Consider the following 17142-nt stretch of genomic DNA (forward strand, 5'->3'; position numbering starts at 1 on the left):
TGGACTGTCAGGCCTGTGCTCAAGTGCTCAATGGAGAGTAGCATGGTAACCCATGGCATTTTCTCCTGAAGTTGTCTGGGCTTCTCTAGAATGTCTAGAGAATCAAGATAAGGGGTAAGGGGACAGGGCGGGAATGAGGCTCTTGTAGCTGCTAAAGGAAAGGTGACCTATGAGATCATATAGGGTTAGTAATGGGTTTTCCCACTGGACTCTGCGGGATTTTCTCACCGATCATCTTCTATATGGATTCCAGCCCCAACCTGTAGTTGAAGCAGCCCTGGCTCAAGCAAAACCAGTAGTGTGTTCTGTGGTCTGGCTTTAGTCTAAGAAGCGTGGTCAGAGAACCCAAAGACAAAGGTTTGACTTGAAAGAACATGTACTGAAGAAGAATCACCAGTGTTACTTTCACTCTTTCTTGACTTTTATTGTTTACTGTGTGCAAAATTATGAGGCAGACAAAGACTGGGCTTGGTTAGGGGTTGGGGTCTCTGTTCTCACAGGTGCCTCAGTGTCAGCGACTGCCCATCTTGAAGGTGCAAGCTGTAAGAATGAGCCTTTCCTCCCTCTGTGTCCCCTTTACAATTCAGGAATGAGTATGAGGATCAAAAGAGAGTGGGAGTCCCTATCTTTCTGTGCTCTGAAGATTCCTGACCTGAGTTTGTATGTCCTGTGGCCTCCACGCCAGCCCTGAGAATGCTTCCCCTCTGCCTGGGCTTGGGAGTGGGGTAATGCCTTGTCTTTCTCTGTTCTTTGATATTCTCCCAGGAAAGCAAGGCAGGGCGCCATGGAGTAAGTGAGGGAAGAATAAAAGCTTTGAGAACAGTCAGGGGCTGACAGACACACCTGAGAGGCCCAGGGAAATACTTGCATGCTGTAGAATGTGGCTCCTTGAATGCTTCAGTCATGGAACCCAGATGGGATTCAGGCAAACCAGGTACACCATTCTCTGGCAGTGGCAGCTGGTTTATGCCTGCCTCACTTGACAGAATGCTGGGGAAGATGTGCACACTTACGCCCTGCCAACTGGCAAGATGGTCAGCTAATTCTCAGGTGTGAGTCAAGTGAAAACCAAGACAGATCTTCCCCCAAAATGGCAGGCAGCCAAGAGCTCCCAGTTTGATGATGCCACTTTGGAGGACAAAAATACTTTAAAGAGTTTTTTTTTTTTTTAAAAAATCAAATCCCTTTTTGTGTATATATGGCTTTAAGAGTAAGTTTATGCTGTACTTCTCCCCTTTTATGAAAATCTTTAAGTCTGCAACAAAACTGAATGAATTTTACAATGAACAAAAATGACCACCACCTAGATGGCTAGCATTTTAATATACTTTCAAAAAATCAAATGTCTTTGTCCATCTAACTATTCATTAACCAGTCTTATTTCTAATGCATTAAAAAATACTTTCCCGGCCTAGGGCTATATAGTTCAATGGTAGAGTGTGTACTGCTCAAGGCCGTAGCTTTAGTCTCCAGCACCAAAAATACATACATACTTAATTACTTTCTTCCAAATGTTTTTGCATTATAAGTTCAGTAGGTATTGTAGAATTTTCCTTTTGAAATAAAATTGATACACAATGGAGAGCACAAATGTTGAATGAACATTTTCTGTCTTTGGAATGCTGTGTGTTTTTATTGTTTTGGCAGAATTTACAAAGCCAAACTTTCCATTTTGCAAAAACAGTTGCTAGCTAATTATATAATTTCTATAAATTACTTCAGAAGTGCAGTTTGTAAGGTAGTTGGGAATGATAGACTACTACTAGCTTATTGGAAGGATTGTTAACAAGAGATTCGTTCTCTTGGTCCTAGCCCTTGCCTACACCCCCCAACCCCCATGAAAGCCTTGCAATTAATTGACTGAGGTTTTTCTTGGATCCACATATGAAGGGCTAGCTAAAAGGGACTTCTGAGGTTTTGCTGTTCACATCTTGGCAACTTCTTCCACTTTTTCTTTTCTTAAGAAAGGAGAAACAGTTCTGTCATGCAGTATTTCACACCAAGCCAAAACCTTCCCTCGATTCAGTATAGTTATTGTGTAAAGCCAGATAAGACGGTTTCATAGCAATTCTTGGTGGCATTTGTTCATACAGAATTGACATGTCTCAGTGACATGGCAGATTGCCTTAGTATTACAAAGAACACATTTGTCATGATCAGTAGGAAAATGAGATGTAGGTGTTGATTTTAAATTTATTAGGGGCTCACAGGGGAGTCCTTAATCAAATTATTTGTTTTAATTGTTCCACCATTGCTATATCAGGCTGCTTCAATGATGGAAAAGAAGCCACAAATGTGATAGGTTCTGGGTCTCGGTGATGTCCTGCCTTAAAAAGGGAGGAAATGGAGGAGATTTGGCTTGGCACATAATTAGTGTGTGTCTCCAAATGCCAGTTGCTGTGAATACAGCAACTAACCTTAAAGATAGACTCTCCAGAAGGACACAGTTTCCTTGAGAAGAGAAGATGTAGGTACATAATGGGTCAGAAAGGATGACGATTTAAATGCAGTGTGGGTCCAGAGAGCATGGGAGTGGCTGGCAGCCAAGGTGATGAGGGAACTTTTTATTTCCACTTTTGTTTCTGTGGATCATGTGTTTTAAGGTGGTTGGAGGCCCCTGGACAGAGGGAAAGGAGAGCTTTCTAGCTCCCTTACAAGTAAGCCTTTGCTTTCAGTCCAGCAGGCAGGTTCTAGGGATGGTAGATTTTGCCGAAGTCTTGTAGCTGACTTTGTAGAACTTTAATTGGACAGATAATTTTAAAAGTCAATATGGGCCTTATCTTGGATCAGTTTTCATTCATTCCTTGCCTGTGATTGACAGAAATCCTATACTAGCCTTTTTGTCAAAAGAAAGACTGGTACCCATATACCCATTGATCATTTTGTGTAAAGGAATAAAAGAAGAATTTGACTGTGTGAGCTATATCTAAATAAGCTAAGAGAAATAATGTTTAAACAAAACATGCAGAATAAATTTTTTAAGCCAAAGGCAACATTCCAAATTCCAGGTGTCTCCTCTTTATTAATGATAAGCAATGTGATCATGAAAATTAGCACTCCATTTATTAAGGAGGATATGGTTGATGTTTAAACCACAAACAAACAAGAAAAGCCCAGAAACATTTCTTGGGTATAGTTACTCATCTCAACTGTTGCAAAATACCAAGAGGGAAAGGAAAACTAGAAAGGGTTGGGTGGTTAGTGGTTTAAAAAATACGGTGACTAACCAATTTGTGCTGACTAATATCAGTGAACTCATAATGAGTAACAATAGTGAATTTAGAAGGGATATATAAGTAGCAGGAGTGCTATTTAAAGGTTGCTTAAGTACAAAAGGCAGCTGAAATGTTGATCATAAGTAAGGATCCCTTTTGGGAGATTTGGACATAATTCTGCCACCCCACGAGTTTTGTCTCCTTTAGTATTCTTGGGTAGTGTGGCTTCTTTTGTACTTGCTTCCTGGGAGGAATTCTTGGCAGATGAGCCTGCTTGTGGTTTTGCATTGAAGTAGTAGTATTAAAGGTGTAATTGATTAAAACAAGGTGATAGTAGTGATGCCTGTGACCTGGAAAACAAAAAAAGTTTGTTTGAATTTATCTTCTTAGGGTTTTTTTTTTTCTTATCATGGTGTGAAAATATAAAAACTGGCCAACCAACCTTTTTTAAAACATAGATGCTCTATATCTTTTAAGTGAAAGATTATAACCTACAAATAAACACATAACTGACCAAAATACACAAAGACAAGGTAGTCTCTTGTAGAGTTTTCAGTTATCTGAGTGTTTGTTCCTGTCTTTGTTGAAGATATTTTTGAGCATTAATTAATTTCCCTGAAACTCCTTTTTAATGACTCCACTTGATCCTAGGTTAGTTTAAGGGGATTTGCTGCCTTTGCCTATTATAGTATCTACAGTTTTTATTGATATGGTGTCTCGACTCCTTTCATGTCTATTAGACTTGAACTCCTAAGAACATCCACCTAACCCAGTGAATGGCACTAGCAGGTACTTAAAATTTTGTTCAAAAAAATAAGATCATGAATAATACATTAAAGATGTCTTAAAGATTATGATATCGTTTATGATTTTTTTCTTCAAAAAGATAGCAAACCCAGCTAAACCTAGGACATGACTGCAGATTTAATTTTTAGGTAAAATTTTTAATTGCATTTATTTTTCCATTCTTTTTCTTCAGTTTTGTTTTCCTCTCATTACTATTTTCAGGGACTAGGGTCAGCCTTGAAATTTTTACATACAGATATTTATGCGTATATAATTGGGGAGATGGTCTCGTTTTATTTAGGTAAATAATTTTTCCTTTTGGTCCAAGTAAATGAAATGATCTCAAAGTATACAAGTTTGAATGGCATGAATAAGGAAGGGAAAAGCCTTCAGTTTTCTTGGAGAAGAGAACTATTATCTGAAGGTCTTTGAATAATTGAACAGAATATTTATGTTAATAAGTTTAAGTCCCTAGGCAAGTTGATAAACAGTTTGAGTTTCAAAGAAATGTAATGTTTCAGAAATAATGAATTGAAATTCTTATTAAAACATGAGTTTCCCTATGTTTAATTTCAGTTTCAACATGAGAAAGTACTTTTTTGTTTATAAGGTTGCAGATAATTCAGGTAATTTTGTCTTGAATTTAACAGACCTATTCAGAGGTAGGGGTGCTTAGAACAGATCTACATAATAATATTCCTTCACAATTGGTGGTAAATTAAGATGAACTTTAGAGCTCCAGAGGAACCATAGAGCTTGGTGTTGCATTTAGGAAAAGTTTCATCTAAGAATTTTACTTTCAATTAGAGAAAACTGTTTTGAAAGGAAATACTTTTCAAAATCCAATTTGGTACTTGTATTTTACTCTTTAGAGGTTTTGTTGGTATATGAGAATGAAAAATGAATGCTGAGAGAGATTTTTATGGGCTTTTGGTTTAAGAATTGCCTCAGGCCTTGAACATGACATTGTATCCAAATTGAGGGTGTCTCCTGTTTTTATGTCTTCTGGTTTTGGGTAGGGCCAGATATTCTGAATATGTCTTATGCAGAATCAGTTTCCAGTCCATCCTAAAGTACTATAAGTGTATATTCTGTAACTTTTAGGGATTGAACATTTTCTAATCTTATCTAAGTTTATAACTTTGGAAATAGATTAGTAAACCACATGGCTCTTATTTATGTTTTGACACATAAAGGCCCTGAATGGGTTCTATTGGGTTTTTTGTTGTTGTTGTTGTTGTTACTATTTCAAATTCACATTAGCAGTGTTTGAAATATGTTACCTAAAATGAAATTTGGGTATTGAATGAGGTGTTGTGGATTTATTACAATTTATTAGCAGAGAGCAGTTGGTGAGCGAAGGAGTATGGATGGCAGGAGTGAGTTTTTAAGATTATTGAATGGATGACCAAGAAATGTTATAGATGAATAGAATACACTTGGAGTGTGGAAGCCAAAGGACTTGTGGATTCTTAGCTATTTGTTTTTTTTTTTTTTTTTCGGTACCAGGGATCAAACTTGGGACCTTGTGCTCGTGAGGCAGGTGGAGGAACCACTGAGCTAAATCCCCAGCCCATTAGCTATTTGGTTTTAACTTAACAAGGTACCTAGGCTTTTAGATTTGACAGAAAAACAATAATCTAGAAGTTATTATTCAACAGCCAACCCTTTATTTGAGCAGTAGAGATGAATGGTGTCCAGCATCATCAGAGTAAGGAAAACAACACCGAAACCACTTGAATGCTCCTTAATCCAAGTTGCTCTCTGGCTCATGTGTAGCTTTCAAGTGTGTAGAAAGGTGGAAAGATTTTCTATTGGCCAACATTAAGGAGAATAGATTCCTCCAGACTGTAGAGACTTCATACCACTCTCCAGTGACACAACGTAAGGGCTTAATAAATGTGTTGAGTGACTGGATTCATACATTTTAACATTCTGGAATGATAAATGAAGCTTAAATCCTGAAAGAAGCAAGAAAGTAAGGCCAGCAGAATTTTATACATTGAGAATGAAATCATAGGGTTTGTTATACAAAGAAATGATGCCCTTTGGAGCTCTAAAATCTCAAGAAAAAATTGCTATTAGGTGATCAATGTTAGGTGTATCTCTGATCACTGAAGAAAACAGTGCCATCTAGTGGAGTCATTTCAGTAAAGTGTACCGCAGCAAATACTTTTTTAGTCTTTATTTTGGTCTTTTTTTGTTTTCTTTTTTGGTATCAGGACTCAAACTCAGGGCCTCACACTTGCCAGACAGGCGCTGCTCAGCTGAGCTACATCCCTGGCCCCCCTTTTTCCATTCTTAATACAAAATGTAACATATCTTAAAACTTTTCACATTGAATTGATTTTACATTTGCAGAAGAGTTGAAAAATAGTAGAGTTCCTATATTCCATTTGCCCAGCTTCCTGCATTAACAGTATATATGTACTGATCATCAGGAAATTAACATTGGTATGAAGATACTAACCAATCTCCAGACTTTATTCAGATTGTACCAATTTTTTCACTTAAGTCCTTTTTCTTTTCCAGGATCCTATCCAGGATCCCACAGTGTTTTTAGTCATGTCTTCTTAGGCTCCAAATCTGAGACAGCTCTTCCTTAGTTCAAAGAGTGTTTACTAAAAATGCTTCTCTAGGGACTGTGGCTGTTGTGAAGTACACTTGAAAATACAGGAGACTCAGAAAATTTAAAAATAGTTGTGAAATAAGAATTTTTATCTAGAAATATTTATCCTGTTTCCACACCCTCCATTATCTTTTTACATAGCTTTCTAAAAAATATTTGCAAAGTGCTTTGTAAGTTTTGCTTGTTCTGAAAAGTTAAGAAGCAGGAACTAATCTTCGACAATTTTCTCATGTTACTTAAAAGGAAATTGAGCCATAGGGGAGTTTTATGCTTTGCTTTTCAAACAGCAGTCTCACACACAGCGGCAGGTAGAAAAAAAAGGTCAACAAATTATAAAGCAACTGAAAAAAAAACACCATTTTGCCAATATTTTTTATTCTGACAGTAACTGAAATTTTAAAATGGAAGGCAAGTCTTCTAAAAATCGCACTATTTTTTTCTACCATTAAAAAAAATTGATCTCTTCAATACCAATGAATGCGTTCAAATGCCCTCAATGTTTGTTGCATTTAAACAGCATATGTATCTAGTGTTTGAGTAATAGTTTCGACCATCCATTTTATGAATCCTAAACTTTTTGCTGCCTTGGATATTGAAATAATTACTTTTATTCACAAATTATTTAAAAAATACAAAGGAGTTTTGGTCTTTAAACAACTTCATGGTTTTGTTGCCCCCAGGTAATAGGTTGTATTTTAAAGGCTACAACAAAATCAGGGAAACACAGGCTGAGGGTTACTTTACTAGTTTATGGATTTATTCCCCAGAGAATTCCCTTTTACACTGTGTAAGTCTCCTGAATGTAATGAGCACAGTGAACTGTGGCATATCTGGAAGTGGCAAAAAAGCAAAAAAATTGCCAGAGGATGTTTCCTTTTATTGCTGCTTCACATCTACCTTTCTCAGATCAACTCCAATTGATGGGGATATGAAATGCAGCTGCCTCTCAGTAAGGATGATTCAGGAAAGGCCTTGGCTAGTAGACTCGACTTCTTCAGGACACTCACCATCCGGCTGATGCTGCCATGAGGGAAGGATGGATGTGGCCTGGATCCAGGATGCCAACAGGCCTTTGAATTATGATTGGTCCGTGAAGTAGCCAAGCTGCAGAGGTGGGCTGCCTTTGGAAGCTATCATGTCTGCTTCCCCAGAATGCTTTTCTTCATTGGGAAATATGAATGTGTTACTTTTCCATGTATTGTATAATTAGGCCTTTTCCTTTTTTTTTTTAATCTTCGTCCATTTTAATTTGTTTTTACCTATATGCATATGTAAAGTTATTTGAAAGTGAAAACAAACATTAAAATAGAGTTATTTACCTTGCAAGCAACTTAGAAAAGAAGAGAAATTAGTGATTCCAGTTTTTCACCTATTAAAAACACTCTGTTACCTCTTTTCCTTCCATTTCCTTGCCACCCAGGCAACCCACTTGGGCCACAGAGGACTTTAACTTTCTTCCCCTCCTGTGCCTGCCCTCTGCCCACAGAACTAAATTCACGAGTAGCATTTAGTCATGTATTTTTGTGATTGTTAGCTATTATTCTTTTCAAGTAAGATACCTGAAACTTAACTGAAGCCTGGGGGAAGGGGATAACTGAAGGGCAAGGACTGATTGCTGTCGGTTTTTGCACAAGTGAGCATTTTGCTGTTGATCCTCATACCAGGAGTGACCCTGCCCTGTCTAGATCACATGAGAAGCATGCAAAATACATCTTACAAAAATACTAATTATAAATATGGCCTCCTTTAGAACACAGGAAGTAAACATATTCCAGGTCTATGAATGAAAGGATTTCCAAATGAAGCCATTTACACAATATACTAGATCATATTACATCTCTGGAACTGAGTGGTAAGGGCAATGTGAACACATTCCATTCTTAAGGAAATGGGAGAAATAAAAAATTTGCCTATTCAGCTGTATACTTCTAGAACTTTACATGTGTATGTTCATTGGAGACTGGATTCTTAAGAGATCATTTTTATATTAATATTTAGCGGGGATATTATTTTTCATGAACCTCCATTTTATCCTGACAACTTGAGTTTATCATTGGCAATTTCAGTAACATTTTGGCTTCCTTTGTATATTTCTCCCCTCTTACAGTAAGTGGAAAACATTCTTCTTGCAATTGCTTATAAAAAAAATTGCTTCAGGCTTTTTAGAACAACTCTTTAAAAATGGTGTAAATTAGACATGCTCTGCACAGTGTTAAAGGCCTAAGATGAGATAGAGTGAGAAAAGAAGAGTTTATGCTCCCCTAGAAATACTGAGAGATGAAGTCTCATTTTGTAGACACTTGGTACATTAGTACAAACTCTCTGATTCTTAATTAATTTTCTTTTGTCAACTCAGTAGAGATGCTTTGTCAACCTTTCTTTACAGTCATAACTCTCTAGTCTTTAAAAATGGACTTGAATCACTATGAAGCAAGATGAGTTTGAGTGCTTATAAAACAACGTTGCTGTAACAACCTATATACTGTTTCCTGCATTGGTCGTTTCCTGTGCTTTTGAACCTGTACATTGTGTGACTGAGTCACTTCATTTAGGTACTCTACAGTTCGTAGTACTTAGTAAGTGGCAGATATTCTATAGTCATGTTGGGTTTCCAGAGGATATAACATTAAGTTTAAGGCCTAGGGGAAGAGTTTGTACAGTATTTAGTAAATACTAAGGTTTCCTCTGGATTAGGGTTACTGAAAAATCTTATTTTTAAATGCATTCTAGATATACTATGTTTTTAAAGTAGGCCAGTGTTGGGATCCACTTGGTTTTCCTGCCCTTTCTCTCATTGTTATTTAAGAATGTTACAGAATAGGATGTGTGATGGTATGTTAACTTGATTATAATTTGCATAGTAAAAAATATATGTGATTCACCCATCATCAACACTAAGTCAGAGCATTCTATTAAGCCTCAGATTGCCTACCTCTTGCACTCCTCTGCAAGGGCTGAGCAGTGTTGTTGATTAGCCTGTGGCACAGGGCCCTAGGTAGTTTTCCCACTGTCCACAGTGTGAAGCTATTGACTCAATGATATGTTCATATTTTGTGATTATTACAACCACATATTTAGCAAGAGTGTTCCCAGTTTGTAAGTAGATTTATTCTATCTTCAGATGAGCTTTGGCAAATATAAGAGGTTTGTGACATCTGGGTGATGTAGTTAAGGAAATTTAATTGGAAGGAAAAGAAGGGTGGGTATTACAGTGGGCTGTCCCATTTTAGAGTGAACCAGGTGTCTAGAAAATTTTCTCCAAGCTAGTATTAACTCTTGTTATTTTTTAAATCCTTTCCTTCATATCCTTCACAGGAACCACATATTCAAAATTTAGCATATTTGGTAATAAAATAACTACCCCAGAGGGAAGTAACAGTGATTTCTGTTTTCAGAAGTGTAGTGTTTTAAAAAAGACTTGGATGAGTCCATCCCTCCCTGCTTGTTTTAAACAGATGGAGAAACTGAGTCATATATGCTGGCTTTTAAAATGGAGACTTTTAGCAGCACTTTGGTCTGTTATCAGTTTAGCCAAAATAACCAGCTGATCCCATGTGTGTTTTGAGGGGGACCTTAGATATAGATTTACTTGAACTTTGTCAGATCACAGCTTGGAGAAGACATTGTCAGACTGCTTTTTCAGTTCTTGGTTAAATGAAGGATGCTTCTCTGAGGCCGAACTCATGTTTTCCCAATTAGAGGTGACTAATCTTGGTTGGTGTTCCCCATGCTGGGCCTGCCTTTCTGCTGTCTTTGTCCACTGCTTTCTTTTTGGTGCCTCTTCGTCTGCAAGTATCTGGGCTCCTGGAGAGTCTAGGGCCAGGGTCCCAGTCCTCAGGGCTAGGTAGCCCCACTCTTCTTACTAACCTCAGGAGAGTCACTTGGAGTATAGTAGTAGATCAGTTGGCTAGAAAGTTCCTCTGGGGGCCCTGCTCACAGCCCGGGTGGAGAATTATTTCTGTAATGAGCAAAGGACTCTTTCGTTTGGGAATAAACTCAGCAAAAGGGATGGTACAAATCTCTATTCAATATCCAGGCTTGAGGCCAAAGGAGAATAAAAGGCTTGGACGTATCTGTCAACATGTGCTTCGTTGGTTGAACATCTGTTGTGTGTCGGGCTCTGAAACAGTATTACCACATTTTATTCATACCGTGACACTGAGAGGAAGGGAAAAGTACTCAAGTCATTTGCCTTACATTGCATAACTAGTAAACAAGGAGACATGCAGTACCCTCAATTGCTGAACTCACCAACCCATATCAAGAAAAAATATCTCAAAATGGTTCTTGGGTTTGATATTTTCTTTTCTATTTGTATATCTACATATATTTTTGTGATACTGGGGATTGAACGCAGGTAGGACCTTTACACCGAGCTACATCCCTAGCCTTTTAAAATTTTTTAAATTTTTAGACAGGGTCTTAGTGTGTTGCTCAGGCTGGGCTAGAACTTGGTGATACTCCTGCCTCAGCCTCCTAGAGTGCTGGGATTATGGGATGCTCCACCATGCCTGGCTACAATATAAATTATAAAAATATTTTTAAGGCACCTATTTTAATTTTCTTAAGAGACAGGGTCTATGTTGCCCAGGTTTCCTTGAATTCCTGGGCTCAGATGATCCTTCGGCTTCAGCTCCCAAATAGCTGGTACCATAGAGGTACATGCCACCACACTTAGCAAGATACATAGTTTTAATTTTGTAGAAATTTTTTTGTAATCATGAGATTGCATATGTATTTAAGAAAACTTTTTTGGAGGTCTCATTCTATCCCAGATGCTATTTTAGGTACTGGGGATACAGCAGTGAACATATATAAAGATGAGTGTTATATTTATCGAGTTCTGAGATAAAACTAGCAGCTTTATGTGTGCATATTTCATCTTGTCCTTTCTTCCCCAGCAAGACATTGAAATACAGAGTCCAAGATAAAGGGTTGTCGGTTTTCCACTGACTTACTGAACTACTGAAGTAGCAGGGCACTTCTGAGGATTCTTAGCTAGCTCTGAAGGCCTGGGGAAAATGTCAACCTAAACTACTCTATTATTAATAATTGGGGAGCCATCTCCATTAAGCCTCTGTGGTAGCCACTGTTTAGGCTCTTACACCCTGTTGTGATGATGATAAATTACTTCTGCCCTGTCAGAGTTGGTCAGAGTAAATGTGATTTTAAGGCTATATATAAGAAAGCAAACAAAAACACATTTTAAAATCTTAAATTCTATGCTTTTAACTAAAATAAGCACCTTGAGAGGTTAAGAAATGACAAGCAGAGAGCACAAGTCACATGCTTATTCAATACTCCTGAATCCTACCCACTGTGGTGTCAGTGCCTGACAATTTTTCCTGCTTTTTTGTCCCAACCTGACAGATAGGTCATTTTACCCCAGTTTGGCACCAGTTTGGAGTGTGGTTTAGTAGCGTCTGGGAACTCTTGGACTAGTACTGTAGTTATCTGAGCCATCTTACAGGTGACTTGATTTTGCTTTTTCTTCTAGAAAGCTCATACCAAGTTTTTGTTCTTATGTTGATCATTATGGTCAACAGAGCCTGACTTACTGTTTTAACAGAAATAATCAGTTTTTGGACCATAGACTAGAGTCTTGTTTTTAAAAACCTTCCCATGCGGTTACTTGCCATCTGCAAAACTTAAAAGGTAGACATACCCCAAGTTTCCGGTTCCTTGATGTGTTTATTCCTTGAAAGTACAGAGAAACATTGAAGGTACTAAATGTTTCCCATCATGAGAATGGGAGCTGGGGAGGAAGCTCTCCTAGAAGACTAAACCTTGACAGACATTTCCCCATTAGAAGTGTTATTTATAGCAGGGTCTGAGATAAAACCTGAAGCCTTATCTCTGCATATTTCATCATGCCCTTTCTTTACTATGGTGGTGTTGAAACGCAGAATCTTAGATTCATCCATTTCCTGCTGTGCAGAACTACCTGGTTTACATAGCTTCTGCTCTCTGGAGTATGTTGTGCCAATTCCTGACCCTTCTTGGCTTTAGGGTTTTTTCTTTGGCAATATCTGGGTTATGTTTAGCTTGAGTCACCTTGCAGTGGTTCCTTCATTTTGGTCTAACAAAAGTGGCCATGTCTAGAACCATTACTTCTTTCAATGCTTGTTTGTCTTTCTTCTTTTTTGGTCTAGTTCCCTAGTATATGTGACATTCTCCTCTACTTGCCTAAGATTGTATTTCAGGTATAGGGCAAAAGTACTTTCTAAGGTGTGGGCTTAATCAGTATCTTAGTTATTTTTCTCATTGTTGAGACAAAATACCCAAGACCCAAAGTTAAAGGGAGGAACAGTTAAGTTTTGGCTTACAGTTCATAGAGGTTTCAGTCCATAATCAGCTGGCTCCAAGGCAGAGGGGCATCTCAGAAGAGAAATAGTTCGTGGCAGGAAGAAGACAGAAGGCACCAAGCTACTAGTGAAAACAGCAGCTTCTTTCTGCCCCTTTTGTACTCTTATCTAGGCTACCTGGCTTAGGGCAGGTGCCAAACCAATCAGTGGACTAATTTAGTAATCACGCCCTTAGTCCTAGCATCACACACTCTAGATCCAGCTACCTTTGAAGAAGCCCCACCTATGACTCCATGAGGCTTTGGGGGGATATCTAGACATAAGCCATAACAATCAGCATAAAATTTGGCTTAATCACCAAAAGATCATGGGACCCTGACTTTCCAAGGTGGAACATTCCCATTGGGCTGACCATGACTGTGGGGACATGGTGGTGGTAAGCTGTGTCTTGGAAAGATTTGTTTAAAGTGATGTATGTATTTACACTCAGCACTGCTCCTTAGTAACCAACTCTTATTTCCATTTTAGTTATCTGTATAATTGTTTAATATCTGTATTCACCAAGGTTCAAATTCCACAATAGCAGAACTGTTGGCACATTGCCTCACATATACTGCAGTAGCTTTCCAACTAATGCTTTTCTGTTAGTGTAAAGAGCACTGTGCTGGGAACTTATTCCTGATCTCATTTTTGAGATCTAAAGAGCACCCTGGAACTTATTCCTGATCTCATTTTTGCCTCAACAAGGTATGCAGCCTTGGGCCAGTCACTTCCTGTATCTGAGCAACAGTCTCCTCAACTATGAAATAAGGGCATGGACAGGGAGATTTATGAGGTTGCTTTCAGCTCTATGAGTCTTAGCTTGTGTCTGACTAAATGGGGGAAGAATTGCAGCCAGTCAGTTAGATGCCACAACTTCATTGCCAAGCTTCCTCTGACTCTACACAAGTGTCTTTGCTTTGCCTTGGGTTGGGAATGGCTGGCCCATTACTTCCTGAGAAGTCCATGCCAGAATTCCAGGTCACCTCCTTTGGGACATATGAGAGCTGTGTTTTTCAGATTTTTTCTGTAGCAGTCGAATTCCCTTCGAAGGAATGAAGAATTAAAACAAACCTGTTATGTCTGGGTAGAAGCCATGTCCACCCATGCTTAATCTGTGGCTGGAAGGTTGTTGCATGTAAGATGGAAGAATCTCAGAAGGTTGTGTTCCCCAGGGTGGTCAGAAAGTAGTCGCTCTGTTTGAAGAGGAACCTGGCCTTTCCTGGTTCTGCCCCCATGGCCCCCTTTGACCCTATCGCCAGTTCCATACTTCTCATGTCATTTCAGAAAACATTTCAAATACTCTGTCCTGGCCAGGTAATAGGGATTTGGATGACTACAGTAACCATAGCTGTATGAGACAGATCAGTCTTTGAAGCTGGGAGCCTGAAATACCCTTTATCAATACCTATGAACCCTCTGTAAACCCCTCCCCCATTGCTTCTAAGAAAATTTGAAACCTCTCTCCTCTGTTTGGAAGACCCCAGATCACAGGATCACTTCTTCAATCCAGAGGAATTGAGTAACTGAATCAAACTTGAGAATTCAACAGGAACTTCTTATAGCTCCAAATCTTGATAAAACCAAATTCAACCAAAACTCAAGTAAGATGAAGTAGATAACTTGAAAAGTCCTATAACCCTTAATAAAACTATATTTATAGTTGAAAACCTCATGACAAAGGAATTTCCAGACCTAGATTGTTTCACTGGCAAAATCCTAAATAAGGAAGGAATAACGCAAATTTTAGACAGTCTATTCAGAAGAAGGAAAACATTCTAACTAATTTAATGACATCAGCATCATACTGGTATCAGTGATATTAAAAAAATTACTTTTGACAGACAAAAAAATTCAAGCAGTATTAATCATCAGATTTATCTATATAGAGTTGCTAGGAGAATTAACAGTTGAATTGACATTTTCAAAGAATCAATTTTTTGTTTCATTGTTTTTTTCTCCCATTTTCTGTTTTTCATTTCATTGCTCTCTGCTCTTAATATTATGCTTGGACTGAATTTTGCTCTTTGTTTTCTAGTTTCTTTAAGTGGAGGTGTGGATCATTGGTTAGAGATCATTTGTTTTGAATATGGACATTTAATGTTAAAAATTTTCCTAAAAGCACTATTTTACAAAATACACATTTTGATATGTTGCATTTTTATTTTATTAAAAATATTTTTTACTTGATGCTCATTGAAAATAATTTTTACTTGAGACTTTTTCTTTGACCCATAGGTTACTTAGAAATGTGTAATTTCTGTACATTTGGACATTTTTTTCTCTGTTGATTTGCAAGTTTAATTTCATCATGACAAGAAGACATGCTTTGCATTATTTCAGTTTTCCTAGATTTAAAGCTGTACTTCAGGTTATGCCTTGATGAATCCTTTATGTGTACTTTAACAGATATGCATATCTGCTTTTGTTAGTTAGAATGTTTTATAAATACTAGATTCAATTAGTTAATGGTGTTTTCTATTTGTTTTGTTTTGTTTTGTTTTTTTAGACAGGGTCTCTCACTATGTAGTTCAGGCTAGCCTTGAACTCACTATTCAAGTGGGTGGCCTTGAACTCAAGGCCTCCTGCTGCAGCCTCTAGAGTGTTGGGATTTCAGGTGTATACCACCATGCCTGGGCTAGGTATTTTCTATTTCTGTGTTTTATTGCAAGGACTATTAAAGCCTCCAGCTGTATAACTGTGGCTTTATTTCTTCTTTTGAGTTGTCTCAGTTCTTGCTTCATGTATTTTGAAGGTCTGTTGTTGAGTATATATGCATTTGGGATTGCCATGTCTTGGCAAGCTGACCTTTTTATTATGTAATATCTTTCTTTGTCCTTGACAATTGCTTTGGCAAATCTGCTTTGTCTGATATAAATGTAGACAATAATAACTTTCCAAAAATGTTTGTGTGGTATGCTTCTTTCCATCTTTTTTTTTATTGTACCGGGGATCGAACTCGAGACCTTGCGCTTTTGAGGCAGGCAGTGGAACCACTGAGCTAAATCCCTGGCCCTCCATCTTTTTTTTTATTAGTATTGAACCGAGGGACTTCACACTGTGCTACTTTCCCCAGCTGAGTTTTTAGACAGTCTTTTTTTGCTAAGTTGCCCGGGCTGAACTTGAACTTGAGAGATCCTCCTGCCTTAGCCACCTAGAGTGCTGGGTTTACAAGTGTGCACCACTAGGCCCTGGTCTATCCATTTAACTTACCTGCCTGTAATATTTTAATTTTTATTAGAGTTTGTGTAGTTGGTTCAAATTCTTTACTCATCCTCACAGTCTCTGCCTTTAATTTTTATTGTAATAAATTTTAAACATTAACCATATATCTTGATTATACTTCATATAATATGCTCTTTCCCAAATATCATTTATCCATTTTGCATATAATGAGTGGTTAAGTAGGTTTTCTTCCCCCTATGGAAAGTAACACCACTACAAATTTTGTTGTTTAAGTCTCATTTTTGTATGTAGGGAAGTGTTTTAGGCTATGTGCATCTTCAGTTTATCTAGATACTGGTAAACTGCTCATCAATACTCACAGCAAAAAGCAAGAATGCTCCTACTGTTCCACCTCCTTACCAGCATCTGTTATTGCGTTGTATTTTTCTCTCAAAATTACTGGGTAGGGAAGGATATATCTAGGTACATTTTCCACTTCAAAATTTCACTGAATACCAGTAATTTCGAATAACTTCTATCATGCCTATTGTCCATTTCTACTACTGCCTCAGTGACTATCTTGGTATTTTTATCCCTCTTTCTACTATCTGCTTTTATCTTATGTCTTTCTAGGAGTTATTATATATTTTATTTTATTTTATTTTTATTTATTTTTTTCCCCATTAACTTTATTGGTACATTTTAGGTATAAAATACAGTTACAGTCATCATTGGGATCTTGTACCATTACATAACTCTCTTGGTTCTTATTTTTTTCCCCTTCCCTTGCCCTCCCTTCACCCCCTCCACCCTTCCCTATTTGCAAAGACCTTGTTTCCATTTTATTCCTCTTCTCATATTTTTTCCTTTGCCTTTTTTCTCTTCCCCTACCCCTCCCAATTCCCCTGCTCTTTTAGACCTTTTCTTCCTGTTATACAATATCAGTTACACATTTTTTAAATTACAATATTAAGATCTAGGAGACATTACCACAGATTTTACA

The 17142-nt window shown here is 37.7% G+C and overlaps 1 long non-coding RNA gene across 7 annotated transcripts in view; it reads left to right on the plus strand.

Annotated features, from left to right (window-relative positions):
• The window catches only part of LOC110347061 (uncharacterized), a 111803-nt gene that overhangs the window by 45121 nt on the left and 49540 nt on the right, over nt 1-17142 (plus strand). The gene's annotated exons all lie outside the window — the stretch shown is intronic.

The sequence above is a fragment of the Heterocephalus glaber genome, unplaced genomic scaffold (assembly GCF_053883595.1).
Source record: "Heterocephalus glaber isolate CG9 unplaced genomic scaffold, H.glaber_assembly_v1.0 deba00001547, whole genome shotgun sequence".
In the NCBI taxonomy this organism is placed as follows: Eukaryota; Metazoa; Chordata; class Mammalia; order Rodentia; family Bathyergidae; genus Heterocephalus; species Heterocephalus glaber.